Source organism: Rhinolophus ferrumequinum, chromosome 9 (assembly GCF_004115265.2).
Source record: "Rhinolophus ferrumequinum isolate MPI-CBG mRhiFer1 chromosome 9, mRhiFer1_v1.p, whole genome shotgun sequence".
In the NCBI taxonomy this organism is placed as follows: Eukaryota; Metazoa; Chordata; class Mammalia; order Chiroptera; family Rhinolophidae; genus Rhinolophus; species Rhinolophus ferrumequinum.
In genome coordinates this window covers 31,995,325-32,018,760 of record NC_046292.1, presented here as the reverse complement: position 1 = coordinate 32,018,760, position 23,436 = coordinate 31,995,325, and the positions used below count along the sequence as shown (strand labels likewise).

General features: G+C 35.7%; 1 protein-coding gene and 1 pseudogene across 2 annotated transcripts in view; both read left to right on the top strand.

Annotated features, from left to right (window-relative positions):
- Positions 1-23,436, top strand: part of ZSWIM5 (zinc finger SWIM-type containing 5) — a 141,701-nt gene that overhangs the window by 47,414 nt on the left and 70,851 nt on the right. The gene's annotated exons all lie outside the window — the stretch shown is intronic.
- LOC117026640 (60S ribosomal protein L35a-like) lies at positions 16,939-17,271 on the top strand (annotated as a pseudogene).

The window sequence follows — 23,436 nt, the reverse complement described above, 5'->3', positions numbered from 1 at the left end:
TTGCTGGGTCATATGGTAATTTTATGTTCAACTTTTTAAGGTCAACTTTTTAAGGAACTGCCAAATTGTTTCCTTACAGCGGCTGCACCATTTTACATTTCCACATTTCCACCAGCAATGTACAAGGGTTCCTATTATATTTCTCCACATCCTCTTTAAAACCTTGTTAAATTCTGTTGTTTTGATTGTAGACATCGTAGAGGGTGTGAAGTGGGGTTTTTTACATTCTTTTTTTTTTTTTAAGGAGGGCGCAGCTCGCAGCGGCCCATGTGGGCATCGAACCGGCAACCTTGGTGTTATTAGCACCATGCTCTAACCAACTGAGCTAATCGGCCACCCCGGTTTACATTTTCTCAATGATCGATGTTAAACATCTTTTCGTGAACTTGTTGGCCATTTGTATATCTTTATAGCAGCCTTTCTTTGGTAGTCTAAAAGTTATTATATCATTAATTTATGTTTCAACATGATTTATAGGGAAAAATGAACAAAATATGGTTTGGTAAAAAATGTGATAAACAAAATATTGTTTTGTAAAAAATGTGATAAACTTGAAATTTATTTATTAGAAAGATACATGTGATTTTTCAATATAAACAAATATTTAGCCCTGTTTGTATTCTGTACTTCCATGTGGGTGTCCTGAGTATTATACCTGTTATAAATAAATGAAAGCAAGATTTAACTCATATAATATGGTTATGTATATTCTGTATCCTTAAATTCTTGATTTAACTTGGTTACCTTAATACATCTTGTTAGGAAGTCTTTAAAAGGCTGTATATTCAGTCTCTTATTTATATAAATGTTGCTTTGTAATGTGTGCCAATATGTAAATTACTGTCAGCTATAAATCATAAATTTAACAGTGGTATAATGTTTATGTATGCCTTATGTGAGCATAGTCACTCTATAAGGATTTATGCTGAATTGTATATTCAGTTGATGACATTTATCATTAAGCCTGATAAAGTAATATTAGTTTTCAGTTAGTACTTACAGATTAGTCTGTTTGAAACAGTTATATATTTTGAATAATTTATTTTCTTTTGTCATTCCCCTAAGCACCTATGATCTTGTGGTGTGTTGATACAAATTGAAGGCAGAAAAATATTAGTAAGAAAAAGTGTCTATTTGATGCATTTTAAAAGGGTTCAATGTCTACCTTTGAGAAACCAGGGGCCACTGAACATTAGCTATCCAAGGGAGGCTATCACTGTATGTAGCTTTGTTCCTTTTAGGAAAACTTAACGATGCTCTAGGATATGCAGTTAGCAAAGCTTTGGATCTCACAAAAGCCTGAATACATCTTTGATTGGTTATATATTAAAGGAAATAGCCCACAGCATGGAGCCAGACAAGTGTAGAGCCCAACCAATTTGACCCTTAAGCAGGGAGAAGAATTCTATTCATCATTAAGAAGTTAGATTGTAAAATGTTGTAATTATTCCAGCCTAAATTGGTTTAAAGCTATTATTTTTTCCAATAAAATTTTTCTTCAAATTGTGAGGCTAGAAGACAGTTTTCATTTTGACGACCTTCCTGTATTGTGTTTTTCTTCAAGTCCTCCTACCCTTCTCTGTGGCCTACTCTGTTTACTGTTCAAATCTGAATCATAATGTGCATCTGGAGGGATTCTGAATCATGTGACTGACTGAAGTGTCTCTTGTCATTTATTTACATTCTTTGAATATCTAATTTTCACATAGTATTTGGTTGTATCATAAAGAAACTTGCTCTTGACTGTTTAAGAGGTGGGTGCATATGTAAAATTATTTTTTCTCTTTTTCGTTTATACAGTTTTTTGTTGTTGTTTTTTTTTTTGGTTTGTTTTTTAATTACAAAATGGAACAAAGAATGATAACCACATTGGGCCTTGACAGGATCCTTTTACTTGAAGGACCACTCCTATAATGAGTGATTTTTATTCAAGTGAATATTCATATATTTCTCCGACTCTAATTTGTATGAAATGACAGACTGCAGACCATTTTGTTTGATTACAGTCCCTTCACCTTAATTATCTTTTATGTCTGTTTAAACTCTGGACTTGCCATATCCATCTTGACCCTCCCCCACATCTCTCTGTTTGTATTTTCTTTCATTGTAATTTTCCTCTTTTCTCTTCTGTGGGCATTCACAGATTGTTTTTGGAGTTCATTAAAAAGGGAGTGTGTTGTCTGGGTAGAAAATTACATTTGCATGCTTGAGAGAAGCCTAAGGGTTTTTGTGGGGTTTGGCAAGGATCCTGGCTTTTTTTTTCCCCCCTCTTTTGGGAGGGATGAATGAGAAAAGGGGGTGATAAGAAATTTTTGGAAAGTAGAAAAGTAAGAATTGTTGAGGTGATTTCTTCTGTCCCCATATTTTTCTTTCCATATTATACACATCCGATTTTTCTTTTCTTTTTTCCTGCATTTATAAACCACTAGACTAACAATGGAACAGATTAGAAGGCTTTCTTAGAACTGTTTTTGAATGCACAGTAGAGTTCTGCAAATCAGAAACCTTTCCTGTGATGGTAATTGTACATTTACTAGTGAACGTGGCAAGTTGCAACATATATATATATTTTTTTCTTTTCCTTTTTTAAATGGTAATTGGAGGGGGTTCATATAGGAAAATTGTTTTTTTTTAATTAATATGACATTTCATCTAAACTAGTATCTATATATTCGTAGACATTTAGCCATGTTTGAATTAAGATTTCCCACTTTCAAAAATTTAGGGTATTTTTAATGACTTCCATAATTTAATGTTAATTATTTTTAAATGTTTTAAATTATAGTTGCCGTACAATATTATATTAGTTTCAGATGTACAACATAGTGATTCAACATTTATATACCTTACAGTGCGATCACCACAATAACTCTAGTAATCATCTGTCATTGTGCTATTATTATTGGCTATGTTCCCTGTGCTGTACACTACATTCCCATGGCTTCTTTACTTTATAACTGGAAGTTTGTACCTTTTATTCCTCTTCACCTTTTTCACCCATCTCCCACCCGCCACCTCTCTGGCAACCATCAGTTTGTTCTCTGTATTTATGAGTTGTTTTGTTTTGTTTTTAGAATCCACATATAAGTGAGATCATATGGCATTTGTCTTTCTCACTTTGACTTATTTCACTTAGCATAATATCCTCTCGGCCCATCCATATTATCACACGTCAATATTTCATTCTTTTTTATTGATGAGAAATATTCTGTTGCATATATATGTATACACACACGTACCGCATTGTTATTCGTTCGTCTGTTGATAGGTACCTAAGTTGCTTCCATATCTTGGTGATCATAGATTTTCCTGCAGTGAACGCAGGGGTGCGTATACCTTTTCGAATTAGTGTTCTGTGTTTCTTCGGATAAATACACAGAAGTGGAATTGCTGGGTCGTAAGGTAGTTCTATTTTTAATTTTTTTGTGGAATCTCCATACTGTTTTCCATAGTGTCTGCACCAGTGTACAGTCCCACCAACAGTGCACCACGGTTCCATTTTTCTCCACATCCTCACCAACACTTATTATTTTTTGACTTTTTGATAATAGCCATTCTAACAGGTGTGAGCTGGTATCTATCTCATTGTGGTTTTGATTTTCATATTCCTGATGATTAGGGATGTTGAGCATCTTTTCATACATCTGTTGGCCATCTATATGTCCTCTTTGGAGAAATGTCTGTCCAGATCCTTTGCCCATTTTTTAATTGGATTGTTTGTTTTTTTCATGTTGAGTTGTATGAGCTCCTTATATATTTTGAATATTAACCCTTTATTGTATATGTCATTTGCAAATATCTTCTCCCATTTAGTAGGTTGTTTTTTCATTTTGTTGATGGTTTCTTTTGTTGAGCAGAACCTTTTTAGTTGAATATAGTCCCATTTTTAAATTTAAATTTATTGGGGTAACATTGGTTAGTAGAATTATATAGGTTTCAAGTGTACATTTCTATAATACATGATCTATATGTTGCATTGTGTGTTCACCACCCAGAGTCAGTTCTCTTTCCATCACCCCCTTTTTATGTTTGACCCCCTTTTTCCTTTTATACCACCCTCACTCTTATCCTCTGGTAACCACCTAACTGTTGTCTATGTCTATGAGTTTTTATTTATTTGTTTGTTTATCTTGTTTATTTGTTGCTTTCAGTTTTATATCCCACATATGAGTGAAGTCATATGGTTCTCAACTTTTTCTGTATGGCTTATTTCGCTTAGCATGATAATCTCAAGATCCATCCATGTTGTCACAAATGGCAGTTTCATTTTTCTGATGGTGGAGTAATGTTCCATGGTATATATTACCACATCTTCTTTATCCAGTCATCTATTGAAGGACACTTTGATTATTTCCAAGTCTTGGCCACCGTGAATAATGCTGCAATGAACATAGGGATGCATATATCTTTATGGATAATGTTTTCAGATTATTTGGGTAGATACCCAGAAGAGACCATCAACAAAACAAAAAGGCAGGTAACCGAATGGGAGAAGATATTTGCAAACAACACCTCTGATAAGGGGTTAATATCCAAAATATATAAAGAACTCATACAACTCAACAACAAAAAAACACAGTCCAATTAAAAAATGGGCAGAGGACCTGAACAGACACTTCTCCCAAGAAGACATACAAACAGCCAATAGATACATGAAAAAATGCTCAACTTCACTAGCTATTAGGGAAATGCAAATCAAAACCACAATGAGATATTACCTCACACCTGTTAGAATGGCTATCATCAACAAGACAAGTAATAACAAGTGTTGGAGAGGCTGTGGAGAAAAAGGAACCCTCGTACACTGCTGGTGGGAATGTAAATTAGTACAGCCACTATGGAAAATGGTATGGAGGTTCCTCAAAAAATTAAGGATAGAATTATCATATGACCCTGTGATCTGATCCCTCTTCTGGGTATCTATCTGGGTTTATTTTTGCTTTTGTTGCCCTTGCCTGAGGAGACATACCCAAAAAGATATTGCTAAAACTGATGTCAAAGGGTTTACCCCCTTTGTTTTCTTCTAGGAGTTTTATGGCTTCAGATGTTACATTCATGCATTCAATCCATTTTGAGTTAGTTTTTGTGTATGGTGTAAGATAGTTCCAGTTTTATTCTTTTGCAGGTGGCTGTTCAGTTTTTCCAGCACCATTTATTGAAAAGACTGTCCTTTCTCCATTGTATATTCTCTGTCATAAATTAATAAACCATATATGCATGTGCTTATTTCTGGGCTCTCTTTTCTCTTCCATTGATTGATGTGGCTGTTTTTATGCTAATACCATACTGTTTTAATTATTATAGCTTTATAATATAGTTTGTAATTAGAAACTGTGATGCCTCCAGTTTTGTTCTTTCTCAAAATTGCTTTGGCTATTCAGGGTCTTTTGTGGTTCCATACAAGTTTTAGGATTGTTTGTTCTGTTTCTGTGAAAAATACCATTGGAATTTTGATAGGGATTGTATTGAATCTATAGACTACTTCGGGTAGTATGGACATTTTAATAGTATTAATCTTTCTAACCCATGAGTATGGAGTATTTTTCCCTTTATATGTGTCATCTTCAATTTCTTTATCAGTATCTTATAGTTTTCATTGTACAAGTATTTCATATCCTTAGTTAAATTTATTCCTAGGTATTTTTTTATTTTTGATGGAATTGTAAATGGAATTGTTTTTATTAATTCTTTTTCTGATAGTTCTGTATTAGAGTATGGAAATTAAACTGATTTATGTATTTTTATTTTGTATCCTGCAAATTCACTTAATTGGTTTATTAGTTTTAAGAGTTTTTGATGGAGTCTTCAGGGTTTTCTATATATAATATATTATCTGTAAATCGAGACAGTTTTAATTTTTCCTTTCCTATTTGGATGCCTTTTATTTGTTTTTATTGCCTAATTGCTCTGGCTTAGACTTCCAGTGCTATGTTGAATAAGAGTGATAATAATGGGCCTACTTGCACGGATGTGGAGAAAAGGGAACGCTTGTGCACTGTTGGTGGGATTGCAGATTGGTGCAGCCACTATGGAAAACAGTATGGAGGTATCTCAAAAATCTGAAAATGGAACTACCCTATGATCCAGTAATTCCACTCCTAGGTATCTATCCAGAGAAATCCAAAACTCCAATTCAAAAATCTTTATGCAGTCCTATGTTTATTGCAGCACTATACACAGTAGCTAAGACATGGAAACAACCAAAATGCCCATCAGTAGATGACTGGATTAAGAAACTGTGGTACATTTATACAATGGAGTATTACGCAGCCATAAAGAAGAAAGAAATCTTACCATTTGCAACAACATGGATGGACCTAGAGAACATTATGTTAAGCGAAATAAGTCAGACAGAGAAAGATAAGTACCATATGATCTCACTTATTTGCGGATTCTAAAGAAAAGAATAAGTGAATGAACTAACCAGAAACAGTTTTGGAGACAAAGAAGAAAAACTGAGGGTTGCTAGATGGGCGGGAGGGGTGGGGGATGGGGGGGAGAGTGAGGGGATTGGAGGGCAGTTGGTGACCACAGGATGGCCACGGGTTTGAAAATTAATCTGGGGAACGTAATTTGGTGGTTACCAGAGGGTAAGGGGGTTGGGGGGTGGGGGATGAGGGTGAGGGGGATCAAATGTATGGTGATGGAAGGGGAGCTGACTCTGGGTGGTGAACACACAGTGTGATTTATGGATGATGTGATACAGAATTGCACACCTGAAATCTATGTAATTTTACTAACAATTGTCACCCCAATAAATAAAAAAAAAAAAAAAGAAACTGTGGTACATTTATACAATGCAGTATTATGCAGCCATAAAGAAGAAAGAAATCTTACCATTTGCAACAACATGGATGGACCTAGAGAACATTATGTTAAGTGAAATAAGTCAGACAGAGAAAGATAAGTACCATATGATCTCACTTATATGCGGAATCTAAAGAAAAGAATAAGTGAATGAACTAATCAGAAACAGTTTTGGAGACAAAGAGGAAAAACTGAGGGTTGCTAGATGGGCGGGGGGGCTGGGGGTGGGGGGGAGGGTGAGGGGATTGGAGGGCAGTCGGTGACCACAGGATGGCCACGGGGTTTGAAAATTAATCTGGGGAACGTAATTTAGTGGTTACCAGAGGGTAAGGGGGTTGGGGGGTGGGAGATGAGGGTAAGGGGGATCAAATATATGGTGATGGAAGGAGAACTGACTCTGGGTGGTGAACACACAATGTAATTTATAGATGATGTGATACAGAATTGCACACCTGAAATCTATGTAATTTTACTAACAATTGTCACCCCAATAAATTTAAAAAAATAAATAAATAAAATAATGGGCCTACTTGCCTTGTTCCTGATTTTAGAGGAAACACTTTCAGTTTTTCATTGTTGAGTATGATGTTAGCTGTGGGCTTATCATATATGGCCTTTATTATGTTGAGGTATGTTCCTATATACCCACTTTGTTGAAAGTTTTTATCATGAATGGATATTGAATTTTGTCACATGCTTATTTTACATCTATTGAAATGATCATATGATTTTTATTCTTCATTTCATTAATGTGGTGTATCATATTGATTGATTTGCAGATGTTAAACCATCCTTGCATCCCTGGAATAAATTCTACTTGATTATGGTGTATGAGCCTTTTAATGTATTGTTACATTCTGTTAGCTAATATTTTTTTGAAGATTTTTATATCTATGTTCATCATAAATACTGGCCTATAATATTCTGACTTGTTATATTGAGGCGATTTCCTTAAATTCCCAGTTTGTTTAGTATTTTTATCATGAAAGAGTGTTGAATTTTTGTCACATGCCTTTTCTGCATCAGTGAGATGATCCCACTGATGTTTTTCCCCTTTATTCTGTTAATTTGGTTTAGTATATTGATTGAGTTTTGTATGTTGAACCATCCTTGCTTTCCAGGAATAAATCCCAGTTGGTTCTGGTGTATAATCTTTTTAATAATGCAGTTGAATTTGGGTTCAGTAGTATTTTGTTGAGGATTTTATATCAGTGTTCATAGGAGCTTATTGGCCTGTAGTTTTCTTTTCTTGTAGTGTTTTTGTCTGGTTTTGGTATCAGGGTAATGCTGGCCTCATAGAATGAGGTAGGAAGTGTTCCCTGCTCTTCAGTTTTTTTGGGAAAAGTTTGAGAAGATATGATATTAATTCTCCTTTAAATGTATTTTAGAATCTCTCAGTGAAGCCATCAGGTTCAGGGCTTTCATTTGTCAGAAGAGTTTTGATTACTGATTCAATCTCATTAGTTATAGGTCTGTTCAGATATTCTATGTTGTGTGTGTGTGTGTGTGTGTGTGTGTGTGTGTGTGAGAGAGAGAGAGAGAGAGATTTAATTGTAGTAGGCCTTGTGTTTCTAGGAATTTGTTCATTTCATCTAGGGTATTTGTGGGCATACAATTATTCCTAATACTCTGTTATAATGCTTTCTCTTTCTGTAGAATTAGTAGTAATGTTCCCATTTATTTCTGATTTTAGTAATTTGAGTCTTTTTTTCCCCTTAGTCCATCTTGCTAAAAGTTTGTCAATTTTGTTGGTCTTTTCAAGGAATCATCTTTTGGTTTCATTGATTTTCTCTATTGTTTTTCTCTTCTCTATTTTGTTTATCTGTTCTAATCTTTATTATTTCCTTCCTTCTGCTAGCTTTGGGTTTTCTTTGAACATGCCATGCATATTCCTGTCTTTGGATCTTCATATTGTTGGTTCCCTCTCCTTGTAATGTTTTTGTCTCAGGTATCCACACATCTACCGTGTTTCACCGAAAATAAGACCTAGCCGGACCATTAGCTCTAATGCATCTTTTGGAGCAAAAATTAATATAAGACCCAGTCATATTATATTATTATATTATATTATATACTATGTTTTACCCGGTCTTATATTATATTAAAATAAGACTGGGTCTTATATTAATGTTTGATCCAAAAGACGCATTAGAACTGATGGTCCGGCTAGGTCTTATTTTCAGGGAAACATGGTAGAAAGACAATAATTGGATGGGCTAGAAGGACAAAACATAGAGGGATGTTAAGGAGAAGAGGTCCTGGTAAACACCCCAGATTTTTGACCTGAAGAGCTACTACACCCTAGGAATAAGGGTAAACCAAAAATACACTAGTATTCTGTGATCATACAAGGTTGTGTAGGCTATAGTAAAAGACATATTAAACTGGGACTATTTTCTGATTTACATGATTTTGAGATTATAATAATCTTGATCAAGAAGTCAGATTTGGGATGTATTTTGGAGTTAGAGCAGAAGGAACTATTATAATTACTATGTTTCCCCGAAAATAAGACCTAACCGGAAAATAAGCCTTAGCATGATTTTTCAGGGTGACATCCCCTGAATATAAACCCTAAAGCGTCTTTTGGAGCAAAAATTAATATAAGACCCGGTCTTATTTTCGGGGAAACATGGTATTACAAAAGGTTGGTTTCCCTTTTTTTCTGAAAATGCACTATCTTCATTCCTACCTTAGTCTCTCATAGTCTCTTGCTAGAAATCCCCTCATCTTTCTTTTCTATCTATCCAAATCATAAGTCTCTCAATTCCACCCTTTTCAAGAAGCATCATATTACTCCCAGCAAGTATCCAGTGAAATAAATCTTACTGATCTTTGAATACATCTACTCTCCCCCACCTCCAAACACATGCTTCCTTATTGTGGACATTTTTCAGAATTGTTTTAGCTGCCCAGCTGTTCACTTTAGAGAGAAATTCCAATATGTAAAGTCTTAGTTGGATGGAGCACCTCAGAACTCACTTCAGCAGCTAAAGGAACCAGCTTCTTCTTCATATCCTGGCAGCTGGGTCAAAGGGTATGACATAGTCTTGGCCAATCAGTTGTTACCACCTGGGAATTTGGTAAGCTAGTGAGGCAAACTTTTATCTTTTAATTTTAAGCAAATGTAGTACACTAAATGAACACAAATTAGCAAATAAGTCAGTATACCAGAGATGAATTGGCTTAAATGATATCCATTAAAAAATGAGAGTAGTGAGGAGACATTGTTTTAGTATAAAGATCACATATACCACAATCAATTCTTAATTATGTATTTATGGAATGATCATTCAATGTATGGATTACTCAGGTAACTTGTTTCTAATTTCCTTTCACCTCCCTTTTGTTGTTTACTCTTTGCTTATTTCACACCCCCAGCAGAGGTTGGGCAGGAAAAGAGATCAGATAAAATCAAATTAGATAGCATTTTTATGGTTAGCAGCTGTGTTCAGAAATTTTATCAGTAAGAATATTGAAACTAATGGCTAAAATTAAATTTTAAAAATTACCGGTGGTTTTTGGTATTTGCTTCTTTAATATTCATTGCCAAGGCTTATTGTTTTCTTATTATAAAAGGAGGATATTGGAATTTTAGTAAAGGAAGACATCAACAATATTTATTATGTATCCTTCATTTTTCTAGTTAAAAAATATCAATGCCTTATTCTGAAATAAGAATAAGGTGGACTCAGGCAGTCATAAATAATGTGGTAGCTCTGTTTTTATATATTGCCAATAAGTGGAATTTTCATTTATCTTTTTTTTTCCACCCCCTCTCCGTACTGCTTTAGCTGAAGTATTAAAAAGGTTTCTCTTATTCACCTTGTATCTTCCTAGGAGTTTCACATAAACCTACTTGACGGACTGTTTCATTTGACATTATCTTTCTGTCCAGGGGGAACTCAGAATAGCACTAATGTCATAATGAAGATTCCTCTATCTCAATACCACAACTTATATTACCCAGATTATTTTGCCTTTGCTAATACTTTCATCTCTTAAAATGTTCTCCCCTGAAAACATGGCTAGTGTCAAACTCATTGAAAGTAGATTTTTAAAGGCACTAAAACATTTACTTATGAATTTCTGCTATAGAGTGTTTCAACTTTACTTTAGATGTAAGATCCCAATAGAGCATTTAAAGTAGTACTCTAAACTTCCCTCTCTGTATTATTCATGTAAGACATGGCTGTGTAGACCCATAATACCTCCTTCTTGTAAAGCATGCTTTTGTGTCCTGATTGTTGGTATAATGAAGGGTTACTTAGACATATAGACTGAATGTGATTTATTAAATTATTGGAAAATACTCAGACATAATTTAGTATGCTGCTGTATTTTCCTATTGCAAGTAAATTCATTTCTTTTTTCCAGAAACAGTTAGAACCAGAAAGTAGGCTACTTTAAAAAATAAACCTTTATTTTAGAATAGTTTTAGATTTGGAGAAAAATTACAAAACTAGTACAGAGAGTTCTCAAGTACCCCACACTCAGTTTCCATTATTACTAACATGTTACATACTCATATGATACACTTGTCATAATTAATGAACCAATGTTGATACATTATTATTAAGTAACATCCATACTTTATTCAGATTTCCTTAATTCTTACATAATTTCCTTTTGGTGTTCCAGAATCCTACTCAGGATACCACATTACATTTAGTTATCATGTGTCCTTAGGCTCCTCAAATTGTGACGGTTTCTCAGATTTTCCGTTTCTGATGACCTTGACAATTTTGATGAGTATTCATCAGATAATTTGTAAAATATCTTTCAGTTGGATTTTGTCTGATGTTTTTCTTATGATTAGACTTTATGGGTTTATGGATTTGGGGAGGAAGACCGTAGAAGTAAAGTGCCACTGTCATCACATCGTATCAAGGGTACATACTGTCCACATGATGTTAAAACCCTCATCACTGGGCTGAGGTAGTACTTGTCAGGTTTCTCCACTATAAAGAAACTTTCCATACTGAAGTCTTTGGAAGGAAGTCACTATGTGCAGTCCATACTTAAGGAGTAGGGATTTATGTTCCACCTCCTTGTGGGCTGAGTGTATAAATGATTTGAAACTCTTCTGCAAAGAAGAATATCTGTTCTCTCCCACTTACTTATCCAATCATTTATGTCAGTATGGACTCATGGATATTTGTTTTATACTTTGGCTTATTATTTAATACTACTTGATTTTCTTGCTTATATTATACTAGCTTTGGCCATTGGTAGCTTTTTCAGTTGGCTCCTGTGTCCCTTTGACATAATTCATCATTGCAGGTTTCTTTGAGCACTTCCACTGTTTCTCTTTGGTGCAATAGACCTTTCTTTTTGCATGTTGACCCTTTGCATTTGGATCTCACTTAAAAAATATTTTCCCATTGCTTTTATTTTCTCTATAAAATTTGCAACCATGATCAATTAGATTGCTTGTATTATGAATTCAATGTATCATTTAATATATGAAATAAATCATTAAGATTAATGAAGATTGCTAGAAGGAAGTGTTAGCTTTTCATATCCCTTTGTGAACTATAGTGTTTCAAGGTTTCCTAAATAATAAATTATGTACATTTTTTGTCCTATATAATAAGAAAGTCCTATTAAGACTTTACACAATGGGAAAACCTTCCAGGTTGGACATTGGACATTGGGACAACAGAAAATCATGAAAAATGTAGGTGAATGGGAGGAGCACATGTGTCCAAGGGACAGTGAAAATTGATTGTTCTGATGATAAAAGATTAAAAGTTAAAGGGAAAAGTGGTTTATAGTTTTTCTTTTCAGTTTGCTTATCAAGATTATTAAATTAATTGATCTTAACTCTTTGTAGACATGTATCTCTTTAGAGACAAAAGACAGTTTTCCAAAAGTGAGTCATGTCAGATTATAAATGGAGACTATAAGTCACACTATTCAGTCTGTGTAGGCATCCCATTAGCATACGAGTAGATAACTAAATTGTAAGATTTGACAAGTAATTTCAATCAAGTCTTCCTATAAAACTAAACCCGTAGAAAATATCAGTGACATGGTTTAATTTTTTTATTCTGGTAAAAAAACATAACATTAAATTTACCATATTAATCATTTTTAAGTCTGCAGTGTTAAATATATTGACATTGTTGTGCAACAGATCTATAGAATTTTTCATCTTGCAAAACAGAAACTATACCCATTAAACATTAATTTCTCTTTCCCCTTCTCCCCTCCCTTGATGAACACCTTTCTACTTTCTTTTTCTATGATTTTGACTAAGATGTTTTACATGAGTGATGTCATGCAGTATTTGTCCTTTTGTGACTGGCTTATTTTACTTAGCATAATGTCCTTGAGATTCATGCATGTTGTAGCTTATGTCAGAATTTCCTTCCTTTGTAAGGCGGCATAATCCACTGTATGTATGTACCACATTTTCTTTATCCATTCATCTGTCGATGAACATTTGAGTTGCTTCTGCCTCTTGGCTATTGTGAAAAAGGCTGCTGTGCACATGGGTGTGCAAATATCCCTTCAAGATCCTGCTTTGAATTCTTTTAGATATATGTACTCAGATATGGGGTTGCTGGGTAATATGGTAATTATATTTTTTATTTTTTGATGAACCTTTTTTCCTAATGGTTGTACCACTTTATATTGTCAACAACAGCGCACAAGGGTTCCAATTTCTCTGTATCCTCATTAACACTTGTTATTTTCTATTCTGATAATAGCTATTCTAATGGGTGTGAGGTAATATCTCATGGTTTTGATTTGCATTTCTCATATGACTAATGATGTTGAGCATCTTTTCATATGCTTATTGTGTATCTTCTTTGAAGAACTGTCTATTCAAGTACTTTGCTCATATTTTAATTGGGTCTTTTTTTGTTGTCGTTATTGATCAGTTGTAGAAGTTCCTTATATATTATGGGTATTAACCCCTTATTAAATATATGATTTGCAAATATGTTTTCCCATTCTATAGGTTGCCAACATGATTTAATTTAATTTACATTTTAAGATCAGTGTGGTTGCTGAGTAGAAAATGGATCAGTATAGAAAATGGATCAGCAAGAGTGGGAGTAGCAAAATCAGTTAGCAGGCTCTTGCAGTAAACTAAACAATCAATAATCAGGGCCTGCTGGTGCCAGTGGAGAACAATAGAAAGATTAGAATAATATTTTGGAAGTAGAACCAACATTATGTGATGATAGATTGTATGTGAAAGATCAGAGAGAAGGGAAAGTTAAAAATGACTCCTGGATTTCTGGGTTGGATACTTTGGTGAATGGTGATGTTATTTCTTGAGATGGAGACAATTGGAGGGAAGCTGTGCCAGGAGTAGAGGTAGAAGGCACAAGGTGAGATCAGTAGTACAGATACATGAAGTATAAGGTACCTGTGAGGCATACAACCTGGGCCTTCAGTATAAAACACACAATTCAGAGCATAATTGAATAAAACACCTAGCACACTTGTATACTTCACCATAAGAAAACTTCCACTGTTGTGATTTAACCTTGGCTTTACTCCGGTTTAACAAGAATTCTAACTTTTCTTCTCACTTGTCAGAATGAAAAGTTAAGAGAAAGTACTGCTCTTAGTTGCTCTTCTACCACTTTGTCCCACTAGAGGTTATTTCTATTCTGCTACCCTAGTTCAGGGTTTGCTTACCTCCTAGCATCTTTCAGCATCCTGTTTTATCCCAATCTAAACCAAAAAGAAAGCAAATGATTCTGCTTACATATGCACTGTTTTCCTAGGATTACCCTCTGTTGTTTTTTTCCAGCCTGGATGCAAATTCTTTTTTGAATTCTTCTCCTCTGCTTCCTGTCCTTTGAAGACTGGAACTGTTATAAAAAGCTAATTGGCTTTAGACACAAAAGATTATTCATTAACTTTTCTCTAAGACTCACAGCTCCTTCCAAGCCTGATTCTAATTTTTTTTTAAAGGATTCCTCTCTTTCTTTTCTTCTGAACAGACATTTTAAAATACATTTGAACAGAGCATGTACAATTTTTAAACCATTGCTTTATATGCCATGTTTAGTTGGAAAGTTATTTTCCCATAGAAACAATATTAAAATGGTGGTTTGGTTTTTCCAAATAACTCCAAAGCCTTTTAAACTTGTGTCACAGTGGTATTTCATTTATAATTGACAATAGCTACACCGTTTCTTGGACACAGTGACACATTTCCCATAAGTTATTCTGGTATTCTATAGAGGCAAGGACTGTACCTACAGAGCCCCAGGAATTTATTTAATTTTCTGCACTAACAGCATAAAATCATAGACTGTATGAGCTAAAAGGGATTTTTAGAGATAACAAAATTACTTATTTTGTGAGGGAGAAAACTGAGAGCCAGGGAACCTAAATGACTTTTCCTTACCTTGTCTTACCTCAGCCCACTGGAATTTGATCCATCTGTTTAGAATTCCAGAGAAACTCTTTAATATCCGTCGAGATTCAGTTCTGTGAAACTTTCTGTGTTAACCCGTATCCCCTTAGATATAGTTGGTCCCTCGAATCTCTGTGTTCTCTCCAAACATTGTATATAACTTTTGTAGCACTAATTAGCTGCAAGTCGTCTTGCCTTGTGGAAGTCACCAAACATCTTTGTACTTCAGTTTGTTCATCCATAAAAATGATAATAATAATAATAATAATAATAATAATAATAATACAGTCATGCACCACATAACAATGTTTTGCTCAATGACCCACTGCATATACAATGGTGGTTGCATAAGATTATAATGGAGCTAAAAAATTCCTATTGTCTAGTGAGGTAGCCATTGTCATATCATAGTGCAGCTCATTGCTCGTGTGTTTGTGGCAATACTGGTGTAAACAAACCTAAAAGTATAGCACATACAATTATTTACTCAGCTTCTTGAATCTGTAGGTTTATATCTTTTGTCAAATTTGGGAAATTTTCAGATATTATTTCTTTAAGACCTGTCCTCTTTTCTCTCCTTATGGGGCTCCAGTGATGTGAGATCTTTTGTTATAGTCTGTCAGTTCCCTGAGACTGGTGTGTTGGGACTTGTTTTATGTTTTCTCTGCTTTTCGATTAGGTAACTTCTATTATTATTCTATCTTCAAGTTCACTTGGTATTTTCTGTGTCCCCTCCATTCTACTATTGAGCCCATCAATTGAGTTTTTATTTCCATTGTTGTATTTTCCAGTTCTAAAATTTCCACTCAGTTCTTTACATCTTTTATTTCTTTGCTGAGAGTTTCTATTTTTAAAAAATTTGCTTCAAAGATTTTTATAATTGCTCATTGAAGCATTTTTATGTTGGCCCCTTTAAGACTGTCAAATAATTTTAATATTCCCGTCATTTTGGTGTTGGTGTCTATTCAGTTTTCATTCAAGTTGAGATTTTCCTAGTTCTTAGTAGACGAGTAATTTTCAGTTGAAACTTGGACCTTTGCAGTGTTATGTTGTAAGACTCTGGATTTTATTTCAGCCTTTTGTTTTAGCTTGCTCCTTCTGACATGGCTGTAGCAGTGGTAGGAAAGGATCTGCCTCATTACTGACAAATGGGAATAGAAGTCCAGGTTCCCCACTTGGCCTCCACCATGCTGGCTTAGAGGATCGCCTCATTTCTGTTCCCTACATGGCCTCTACTGACACTCGCGATGGAGGGGTGGTGGTCCCGTTATGTGTGGCTGTGGTGAAAGTCCTGATCCTCCACTATGCTTCATCTGATAGCACCCCAGGAGGGAGAGGAAGCCTCCGGGCAGGGATACCTTATTACAGCCTGATGGGTGTAGAAGGCTCCCCAATCAGCATTGGTATTTTCTGGCATTGGTAGGGGTTGGGTCAGTTTTCTCTGTAGTCTTTGTTTGGATTAGAGCAGTTATTGCCTTAAAATGTTTTGTCTTACTAGGTGGCCCTTTTCCTGATCTTTTGGCTAGAGAGAGCAGGTTTTGCTGGGGCTTTTTTTGTGTTTTTTTTTTGTCTGTATCCATTGGCACTTTTGGGTTGCCGTCTTCTTCAGCTCCAACTCTGGGAGATATGAAGCAGAAAGAAAACACAGGGCTTTTTCCGCCATCTTGGGGCCTGTAGAGCTGAGTGGAACTCTTGCTGCTGAACTTTGGGGGCCTGCTGGGAACAGGACTTCTAAAACGACAAATATGTCTGGAAGGCTGTGGTCCAAGGCCATTTTTGCTGGCTACAAGTGGGGTCTCCGGAATCAGAGAGAGCACACAGCTCTTCTGAAAATTGAAGGTGTTTATGCTTGAGATGAAACTGAATTCCATCTAGGCAAGAGATGTGCTTATGTGTACAAGGCAGAGGACAACACCTTGACTCCTGGTGGCAAACCGAACAAAACCAGAGTAATATGGGGAAAGGGAACTCACGCTCATGGAAACAGTGGCATGGTTTGTGCCAAATTCCAAAGCAACCTTCCTGCTAAGGCCATAGGGCACAGAATTCGTGTAATGCTGTACCCCTCAAGGATTTAAACGTACTGAAAAGTAAATAAAGTGGATTTGTTCTCTTGTAAAAAGAAAAAAGAAAAGGAAAACCCGGGGAACTCACCATTGTCATTACTTGGGTCCCAATGTCTCTAGCCTCCTGCTTTCCACCTTTCAGAGTCTTGTTATGTTTGTTTAGTATATAAAATCTAGGGTTTTTCTTGTACTTTGTATAAAAAAATAGGAAAAAGTACATCTGTGCATATTCTATCTTCCCAGAATCAGAAGTCGTAAATGGCTGTTATATAAGTTTTAACTATGATAATTTGTCATTGAATGTACTATATGCCAAGCACTAGTCTAAGTGTTTTGCATATATATGTTTATGTAATCCTCAAATAACCATATGAACTATGGATTTTTTTCTGAAATTTATAGTTTTCTTTACTTAAAATGACATCAAATAACAAATAAAAATAACATGACAAGTCAAGAAAGAGGGAGACCGTAGAAGAAAGGAAGCTTTATATCTTAGTGCTTTAATGATGTTTTTTTCCTTGCTATTTCAACAAGGAGTCTTGCAAATTATGTCTCTTCCCAGAGCAGCAATGCCGCTGGGATTGGAGCACAGACATCTCAATGGGCCCCAGCATGCAGGGTCTGCTTCACCATTTCCATATCTATCATGTGTGCTGGGGGAGGAGGGCAGACAGCAGAAAACCAGATTTCTCTAGGGGTATAAGAACCAACAGTGGGGACAGATGAGGAGTAGGAGCCAGGCTTGTCCCAAGCACATCCAGGCATGGGTGGGCAGGGACTGAGAGAAGAGCTGCCTCCAGTGAAGGCGGCAGGTTTGGACAAGAGAAAAATTGGCATTGCCACGTGACTTCATGGTGTGGGGACATGCGAGCCCTTCTGGTGAGCAGGGAGCTGGGTATCACCAAGCACTCACACATCTCAAAAGGAGCCAGAAAGGACCCTCAGCTTTAAGGTTCGGACACCCACCCTGGAAGTACATCTGGAGGCTCAGCTGCCTGCTGGAGAGCAATCTGACTGTCCCCCCAGCCACACTCCCTATCCCCCGTCTCCTGGCATCATGCAGAGCATTGGTCTAGACCTCCCTGAGGCATTTCTGGGTCACAGATTGAAAAACAACATGGAAGCTGGCGTTTGTTGAGAGCCTGCTATGCACTAGTTTCCTCCCTTACCTTGTTTAATCCTCAACCTATATGAATATTTTTAAAATATATTTTTTTAATTTTTCAATTACAGTTGGCATACAGTATTATATTATTATAGTTTCAGGTGTACAACACAATGATTGGACATTTATATAACTTACAAAGTGATCACCCTGATAAGTCTAATTCCCATCCGACACCCTACATAGTTATTATAATATTATTGACTATATTCCCTGTGCTGTACTTTACATCCCCATGACTTTTTTTTTCCCCAAAGATTTTATTGGGGAAGGGGAACCGGACTTTATTGGGGAATAGTGTGCACTTCCAGGATTTTTTCCAAGTCAGGTTGTTGTCCTTTCAATCTTAGTTGTGGAGGGCATAGCGCAGCTCCAGGTCCAGTTGCTATTGTTAGTTGCAAGGGGCGCTGCCCACCATCCCTTGCGGGAGTCGAACCAGCAACCTTGTGGTTGAGAGGATGCGCTCCAACCAACTGAGCCATCCGGGAGCTCAGCAGCAGCTCAGCTCAAGGTGCCGTGTTCAATCTTAGTTGCAGGGGGTGGAGCCCACCATCCCTCGTGGGAGTTGAGGAGTCGAACCGGCAACCTTGTGGTTGAGAGCCCACTGACCCATGTGGGAATCGAACTGGCAGCCTTCGGCGTTAGGAACACGGAGCTCCAACTGCCTGAGCCACCCGGCCGGCCCCCCATGACTGTTTTTATAACTGGTAATTTGCACATCTTAAATCCTTCCCTTTTTTCACCCATCCCTTCAGCTCCCCTCCCATCTAGCAACCATCAGTTTGTTCTCTGTATTTATGAGTCTATTTCTGTTTTGTTTGTTTGTTTATTCTGTTCTTTACATTGCACATATAAGTGGGATCATATGGTATTTGTCTTTGTCAGTCTGACTTATTTCACTTAGCATAATATCCTCTAGGTTTTTCCATGTTGTTGCAAATGGTAAGATTTCATTCTTTTTTATGGCAGAGTAATACTCCACTGTATATGTACCACATCTTTATTCAATTGTATGTTGATGGGCATTTATTTCAGTTGTTTCCATATCTTGGCTATTGTGAATAGTACTGCAGTAAACATAGGTGTGCATATATCTTTTCAAATTAGTGTTTTGGATTTATTTGGGTAAATACCCAGGAGTGGAATTTCTGGGTCGTAAGGTAGTTCTGTTTTTAATTTTTTGAGGAACCTCCATGTTGTTTTCCATAGTGGCTGCACCAATTTGCAATCCCACCAACAATACATGAGGGTTCCCTTTTCTCCACATCCTCACCAGCGTTTGTAGTTTGTTAATTTATTGATGATGGCCATCTGACACGTGTGAGGTGATATCTCATTGTGGTTTTTACTTGCATTTCTCTGATGATTAGTGATGTTGAGCATCTTTTCATATGTCTACTGGCCATCTGTATGTCCTCTTTGGAGAAATGTCTATTCAGATCCAATGTTCATTTTTTAATTGGATTGTTTTGTTTTTTTGGTGTTGACTTGTGTGAGGTTTTTTAAAAATAAATTTTGGATATTAACCCCCTTATTAGATGTATCATTCACAAGTATCTTCTCCCATTCAGTAAGAAGTCTTTTCGTTGTGTTGTAGGTTTCCTTTGCTGTATAAAAACTTTTTAGTTTGATGTAATCCAGTTTGTTTATTTTTTCTTTTATTTCCCTTGTCCAAGGAAATATATCAGTAAAAATATTACTAAGGGTAATGTCTGAGAATTTACTTCCTATGTTTTTCTTTTAGGAGATTTATGGTTTTGGGTCTTACATTTAAGTCTTTAATCCATTTTGAGTTTATTCTTGTATATAGTGTGAGAAGGTGGTCCAGTTTCTTTTCCTTTTCTTCCTTTCTTCCTTTCTTTTCTTCCTTCCTTCCTTCCTTCCTTCCTTCCTTCCTCCTTCCTTCTTTCCTACCTTCCTTCCTTCTTTCCTTCTTTTTGTTTGCATGTATCTGTCCAGTTTTCCCAACACCATTTATTGAATAGATTGTCTTTACCACAATGTATATTCTTTCTTCCTATGTCATTGGTTAAATGACCATATAGACATGGATTTATTTCTGGGCTCTCTATTCTGTTTCATTGATCTATATGTCTATTTTTATGCCAATACCATGCTGTTTTGATTACTATGGCCTTGAGCATAATTTGATATCAAGTTGTGTGATATCTCCAACTTTGTTCTTCTTTTTCAGGGTTGCCATGGCTATGTGGGGTCTTTCAAGGTTCCATATAAACTTTAAGATTATTTGTTCCAGTTCTGGGAAAAATGTCATTGGTATTTTGATAGGGACAGCTTTGAATCTATGGATTACTTTGGGTAGTACGAACATTTTAACTATATTAGTTCTTCCTATCCATGAGCATGGTATATGTTTCCATTTATTTGTATCTTCTTTCATTTATCTGTTCAATGTCTTATAATTTTCTGAGTACAAGTCTTTTACTTCCTTAGTTAAATTTATTCCTTGTATTTTTTTTGATGCAAGTGTAAATGGGATTATTTCTTAATTTCTCTTTCCAATAGTTTGTTACTGGTATATAAAAATGCCACCAATTCTGAATATTAATTTTATATACTGCTACTTTAGTAAATTCATTTATGAGTTCTAATGGTTTTTTGGTAGACTCTTTGTGTACTGTTCTCTCTGTGTACTGTTTTTCCCCGAAAATAAGACCTAGCCAGACTATCAGCTTTAATGTGTCTTTGGAGCAAAAATTAATATAAGACCCGGTCTTATTTTAATATAATATAAGACCGGGTCTTATATAACATGACATGATATAACATAACATAACATAACACCGGGTCTTATACCGGAAAGTTTTATAGGATTTTATTCCTCTACCATATTCTGAATTTTCTGCTAAGGATCCTCTCTAGCAGTTGAAAAAGAATTTCTCAACCAGTGATTGGCTGCACCGGCTACATTTCTCACTTCAGTTATTGTCCTAACTTCACGCTCCCACCCCAGGCACATTCTTTTGTGTCATGCTCCTTCTTAGTCATAAAGATTAGTTATCAAATTTATGAAAATTCAATCATTTTTCTGTCTTTTGAGCTTCCTTTGACCTCATGCAAATAAAACACAGGTGCTTTCTACATAGACCCCTCCAACTACTACATAATAAAATGATTTAAATTTTTTCAGTGATTAAAATGCTTTCATTAAATATGTTCTCTTTGGTTTATTTAATTGTAAACAGTCTAAATATAGTTCCTTAAAATAAAGATTTTTTTGTGTTTTGTGCATGTTCTTTGAACTCACCTATCTAAGGGGAGTGTGGACATGGATAGGGAGCAAGTAGCATAGTGTCCTCAATTTCTAATTTGTCCCTTGGAAGTCTTTATGTTGCCAAGCTTGTTCATCACAATGAATAGTATCATTCCACCCCTGCCCTCCCAGTTTTTTTGTATATAGTCCTAGACAGTCAAAGCTGGAAGATAATCAAGTATGTGTGTATATTTATTTAATTTGCCCAAGGATATAGCTTATCGTTTTCAGAGGTTAGATTATTTGTCCAGTGGTTTTTCTACCATACCTCAGTGCTTTGAGTTATTCTCTAGCCTCATAGGAGATGTTTCTTCTGCAGTTTAACATTACTAAAGAGAAGGTTTGTCAATAGAGCTGTAAGTGGGTTTGTTTTGTTTGCTTTTTTTCATTAGAGCAGGGGTATCCAAACTTTTTTCAATGTTTTTCACCAAGGGCCATATGTGGTAAAATACACAAACAGCGGGGCCACTCACTCGAGGTGAAGTACGTATTGCCTCACCTGGTTTATTTAAGTAAACTAAATATATTTTTGGAATTTGCTGCGGGCCAATTAAAAATGGATTGCTGGCTGCAGTTGGCCCGCGGGCCGTAGTTTGGACACCCCTGCATTAGAGTCTGCTGTCTATACGTCCAGCTTAAGACTCTGTACCTGTGTTAATGAAGCACTTACCTCATTAATAAGAAGGAGGAGAGAGGAGATAGCTCCTGAGGTGTTTCTCAGGGTAAAAACTAATTACCAGACTTATAGCCCAAGTGCCAGGTGCTGATTAAAATTTTCTGTGATCTCTTGGAGAAAAATCTGAGGAATTTGACCAGCCATCAGTTGAAAGAACAGAATTATGTATTATTGTTCCATCAGTTATCAAAGTATTGAAATCTGTAACTAAAATTGTTAATTTGCCAAATCTTCTTTCAATTTTGTTAGCTTTTGCTTCATATACTTTGGAATGCTGTTATTAGGTGTGTGTGTGTGTGTGTGTGTATATATATATATATATATATATATATATATATATGTGTGTATGATTTTTATATCTTCCTCTTGTATTGATCCTTTTATTATAAAATGTCCCTCTTTATTTCTACTAATAATTTTGTCTTAAAGCCTGTTTTGTTTTATATTAATATAACCATTCCAGCTTCTGTATAATTATACTGGGACAATAGGTATATACCCAACTTCTACCAGGCAAACTGGTTACTCTCCTTATAATGCTTTTACTGCATAATTCTTCTTCCCCATAAATGATCTTCTCCCCAACATTCTATGCAGAGTGATAATTATTTAGGTTGATTTCTTCAGTGAAGCTGGCATTATATGATCCTCTGAACTTTCATGACTCTGGATTCGGTTACTACCACATCCAAGATAGCCAAGAGAAACAGATCTTTTGAATGCTTGAGTCTTTTCCTCTGTCCCTAGGCAGTACAGATGATGCCAATCAAGGGAAGCCCCAGTTCTGCAGTACCAGCACTCTACCTGTATCTTTACTTACAAGAATGTATAGTGGCTTTTGAATATTTCTCCACTGTTTATGTGAAATTTCTCTATAATTAACACCACCCTTGACTAACCTCCTGAAAATAAGGCATGAATTCCCTTGGAGCCCATCTATAACTTTATTTATTTATTTATTTATTTATTTATTTATTTATTTATTTATCTTTATTCAAGATACTGATGGTCCTTATCACTTCTTCCCGTCCTTAACTTACCCTGTTACAGAATATCTGA